This window comes from Cupressus sempervirens, chromosome 7 (assembly GCF_028749045.1).
Source record: "Cupressus sempervirens isolate cs-2001-9-10 chromosome 7, ASM2874904v1, whole genome shotgun sequence".
In the NCBI taxonomy this organism is placed as follows: Eukaryota; Viridiplantae; Streptophyta; class Pinopsida; order Cupressales; family Cupressaceae; genus Cupressus; species Cupressus sempervirens.
In genome coordinates, this window is record NC_143124.1 from 764,608,291 (window position 1) to 764,614,280 (window position 5,990).

The following is a 5,990-nucleotide window of genomic DNA, read 5'->3' on the forward strand; positions in this document are numbered from 1 at the left end:
ATTATAGATTGACCATGTAGACAAAATTGTCTTTAGATCCATGTTTGGGAGTCTAGTCTTCAAGTAAAAGCTTAGACATGGAGTCACATCTTTAACAATCTATTTCATCCAACTTGGAAAGTGAAGAATGAAAAAATACTAAGGATATTTTTTGGGAATAATCAAATGGGAAGAATAATTTTGAGAAGGAGGGGAGGGGTGAGTCAAAAGCATCACATTTTAAACTTAAAAACCTTTAACTAAAAATAAACTAAATGCATGTAAACATATTAGTTAAGCATAAAGTAAAAACATGCATCAAAACACATAACACCAAATTTGGGTACCTAGAAACCCTCCAAAATGAGAAGGTAAAATTGGGTTGGGGATAATACTCACAAAATATCATTGCAACAATAATATTTGACCACTTCTGAAAGTCTTCCCTATTAAAGGCTTTACACTGTATCAATAGTGACCTATTTAAAGGATTTAAAAACACTTTACTTGAATTCCTACCCTATTAAAGGATTTTATCACCTTTTCAAAGGTTCTATAACCTAGCTGTTAAGCTAAACTATCAACGTAGGATTTTCCTTCTAATACAATTTCTAGAGTGTACTACATAAATAAACTTGATAGCTTAAAATCCTTGATTGCTTAATTCAGGCACTTGATCTGGTCTCTCTAATCTTGATCCTCTGAGATCTAATATTTGTTTGATGCCCTTTCTCTTTTTTGATCAACTAAATTCTGCAATGTTGCTCTATTCCTCTAGGTCTTTCCACATTTCCTTATCTATTTCACTATAGTTTCCCCATACATTTCTCTCATCCACACATACAATGGGGTTTCATCCTCCTTTTAAGGATTTCAAAGGCTTAGGGTTAGGTATGAATCTATGATCCATATTAAATCTTTAACTCCCACTCATTCCTTTCACTTTTCTTATTGGTTGCATGCCTTCTCTATTTTTCTTATTGCTTGCATGTTGATTGCATAAGAAATGTAAAAGATTCCTTCTTATCTTTAATATCCTTCGAGATCCTTCTATGTCAACTCAAACAAAATGGTTTACATAGGTGTTTGTGCAATTACAAACAACTATGTCCAATCTGTGTTACTTGACACTTTTTTTCTCTAATGCTCAGCTCATATAGAAAAATTGGCTCACTTGACACTTATAGTAATTCTATTTCACTCAACATCTATAGTGACTTGACACCTATACTTTTCTCGGCACTTGATCTTCACTCAGCACCTAAAGATCTTAAGTGTGTTGACATGAAATAGTCAAAACCTAGTCTTAGATTCAACATATTTATGTAGGATTTCATAGAACAATAATAAATAGATCTTTCTTATAACTATTGTTAAAAATATTATAATGAAATTTTCCTATTTCTTTTATATATAAATGTTATGCCCTATTTGTTTTTAGTAAACTTCAAAAGTAGTTATTCCAGTGTTGAAGTTCTTGTGGGATAAAATCAATAATTTTCATATAGTGGTGTTTAGTTTAGGATACTTTCTTCTTCAACTTGTGTATTTTACTGTACTATACTTTGAAAACAGACTGTCATGAATATGAAATTCCTTTGTTACTTTGATGATACAATATACCATTATTTACAATTGAATTTTTTTTTGTCAAATTTATCAATATCAAGAGTGCATAATGAGGTATGTTACACTTCAATAGTTTTTCTTTTACTTACATTCCTGGATGCTTTCATTTTAAGGAATGCATGTCCATGTTATATGTTAATGTTCTTCTTTGTTCCATGCTATATCAAGCAATGTTTCTTATCCAAGCCATTTAATTCACAACCTTTTAAATCTCTACAAAGATAAAGTTGGAGCAGGAGAATTTTTCTTCTGAAAGGTGTCCTCTATTTGTAAAGTGTCCATTCCATTATCTTTTCAACAAAAAAGACATATCTAGTTCAATAGATAATGGAATGGGTTCTTTACAATTAGAGGACATCTTTAAGAAGAAAAATTATCCTACTCAAACTTTATCTTTGCAAAGATTTAAAAGGCTGCAAATTAAATGGCTTGGGTAAGAAACAATTTCTTGATATAGAATAAAAAGAAATTTAACCAAACATTCGTAGAAATTTTGACCAATTCTTGATAGTTTTCTACCAAGATTTTGTCAAAATTTCCACTTATTATTAAAAAAATTCAACCAAACATTGGTGGAAATTTCAACCAATTCTTGATAGTTTTCTACCAAGACTTGGTCAAAATTTCCACCAATTATTAAAAAAATTTGACCAAACATTGGTGGAAATTTTGACCAATTCTTGATAGTTTTCTACCAAGAATTGGTTGAAATTTCCACCAATTCAAAAAAAAAATCAACCAAACATTGCCGGAATTTTCAACCAACACTAACAAATCAAAGCTAGCAAAAATTAAAAAATATCAAGGAATGTATTGGTTGAAATTTTGACCAAACATTGGTTGGTCAAAATTTTGATGAGAAAATTTACCACAAACTACTTGGTCAAAATTTCAATGAACCTACATCAAAATTTCAACCAATATTTGTCAAAAATTGAGTTCAAATTTACCAGTGAGCCAACCCTATTAAAGGTTACAAAACACACTATTAGGTGTGACCCTTTTAGAGGATTTATTCACCTTCTTAGGAGTGGCATTGTTAGAGGTTTTTAGATACTTCAATCTAGAAATACCACCTTGTTAGAGGACTTACAAATAGTTGTGAAGCCAACTCAATTAAGAGATTTAGATCACTACTATAATGGTTAATAAGTAACAATGAGATGACATGATTTTTGATGCATGTAATGCCCCGCCAAGGGATCCAAAGAATTAACCTAGAATTTAACTAAGTTTGGTAGCATTTCTTTTTTAACATGAAAGTAAATACCACATATAACTTATGCATAATAACGGAAGCAATAGCAATGTCCATCTAAACTTAAACATAACATACATACTAGAATACATTCTTTAAGATCCCTTAATGTTGAATTACATCTAAAAAACTAACATTAATGAATCCATCTAGTACAACATCCACATGAAATAATAATGATAAGTCTAATGTTCATACATTACATTTCAAATGCTCAATCATCCAGTGTACATGTCACAGGGTATGAAAAAGTTCAAAAGAATATACATATGTGAAATAAGAAACATCATCCTATTCTAATCCATGATACATCAAAGTAAAGATAATAACATGATACACATGATACATGATCATAGAAGATATACATCCATCATAAAGATCAAACATAATAAACTAATTGCACGGTTCCTCCCAACCGTAAATAGTATCATTAGACCATCGTGGATCTTAGCCATCCCTCCGTGTGTAACATTTCAAATCACCAAAGAGATCATCGGTATTAACATAGTAGGAATGTCACTCCTAACATATACTATATCATATGCAGAAAGTAATCTAACATGCAAATAAAAGCATAAGATAACATCATCTAACATATGCTAATCATCAATGAAAGGTTACATATCCACCATCATGAAGGATGCATCAGCCACGATGTCTCAATGAATCTCAAATGAAAAGAGTGGAAAAACACTACCACCCAACCGCATGGTACCTCAGTGGTCCACTCACACCATGCTGAGGAGATAATCTCAAGTCCCAAAATAGGCTATCCAAAACACATAGCATAAATCTCTATAAGTTTGGGAATCCTAAAAGTATACTAACTCAAAGGTTCTAGACACAAAATCTGACATCTAATCCCAGAGGCACACAATGACATGTAGGAACCCACTATGCAAGCGGGAAAGTGTCATCGCATTTATCATGTACAAGTTACCCTGGTAGTTAGTTAAACTCCATGGGTCCATACTAATCTCATGCGGCCACTAGTATCCTCTCATACTGACAAGGCATACTATGGAATGCAAGGTCGCAACCATGGGTTCTCACTACTCCCATCCTAGTCTATACAAGCACTCAAGGCATGGGCGAGAACCAAAACACTTATCCTTTTAGGTTCATTTAGTTAGTATTAGGTGTGAATGTTATCACTTATTAATCCAACTTACAATGTGTTACCCTGGTAGCCTCTTAGGGCCCCGACCCCCATTGCAAGCCACTTCCTGACACTACATGCAGATATCCTACCCTAAGCTCATGGAATCATAAATCTCAAAATCACAAAAGATAATCCATAGTAAAAATCATAAAATATTCTTAAAAGCATCAAATCTCCATGAGTAAGCATCCATAGAAAATCATGATCACAACATCTCTCTATTGGCAACTGAAGTATCACTGATAATCAAAAAGTATCCATTGGTTCTCAATAACAAAAATATATCTCAATCATACTGATCGAAGACACCAAAATGGTTGAGTCAAGCATGTCACAACATGACATCATCAAGAATAAATCCACATTTCAGTCCCATCATGGTGACTAGAAAATAACTAATGATAACTAATCGATGACCAAAAATGGTTAAGTCAAGTGTCTAATACATAAGAATCTTAACTATAACAATCAGTAATTACAACCAATACATAGAGCATTCCATCACATAACCACGGTTGGGTTTATAAAGATCAAGATTAAAACATCATCATGACATCACAATCACATAACCCCCAAGCCTCTCGTGTAATGCCCCGCCAAGGGATCCAAAGAATTACACTAAATTTACCAAACAATTTTTTTTTTAAACATGAAAGTAAAACCATTCATAACATTCGCGGAAGCAATAGTAACATCCAACTGAAAGTAAACATAACATAACAAGTTACATTTCTTTGAAGATCCCTTAACATTGTATCACATCTAAATTAACTATTCATCTAACATCACAACCTTATAAAATAACAATGATACATCCAATGTTCTTAAACAATATACAAGTGTCTTTTTTGGAATTTACACTTTAGTTTAGCTCAATCATCCACTGTACATGTTACAAGGCATGAAAGGCTTAAAAAAATAAACATCTATGTAAATAAAGTGCATCATCATACTAACTCTAATCCATGATGCAGTTAAAGTAAATGAAACCACATATCATACATGATACATCATCATCATAAAGATATATACATTCATCATAAAAGATAACCATAAATCACAAACATAATAAACTAAGTGCACGGTTCCTCCCAACCGTAAATAGCATCATTAGACCATCGTGGATCCTAGCCATCCCTCCGTGCATAACATTCCAAAGCACCAAAGAGATCATTGGTATTATCATAGTAGGAATGTCACTCCTAAAACATCCTACTAACATACAAAGTAAAGTATAAGATAACATCAACTAACATATGAAAATCATCAATATAAGAAACATACCAATAAATACATCCATCATAAGGTATATCATCTATCATAATGCTCCAAGAATAGAATGAAGATAAATACCAACCAAGAAAGCATCAGCCACGGTGTCTCAAACGGATCTCAAATGATAAGAGTGGAAAATAAAATACCACCCGACCACGTGAAACCTAAGTGGTCCACTCCCACCGTGCTGAGGAGATAATCTCAAGTCCTAAATAGGCTATCAAAACCACAAAGTATAAATACTCTCTAAGCCCAAGAATCCTAAAAATATACTACTCAAAGGTTCCAACACACATAAAATCAACATCTAATTCCCAGAGGCACAACAATGACATGTAGGAAACCTACTCTGCAAGCGAGAAAGTGTCATTGCAATTATCACATACAAGTTATCCTAGTAGTTAGCTAAACTCCATTGGTCAATACTGATCTCATGCGGTCACTAGTATCCTCTCATACTGACGAGGCATACTACAGAATGCAAGGTCGCAACCATGCATTCTCACTACTCCCATCCTAGCATGTACAAGCACTCAAGGTATGGGTGAGAACCAAACAATTATCTTTTTAGGTTCATTTAATCCCCATTTAGTGTGTAAATGTTATCACTTATTAACCAAACTTACAATGAGTTACCTTAGTAGCCACTTAGGGCCCCGGCCCCCATTGCAAGCCACTTCTCGACAC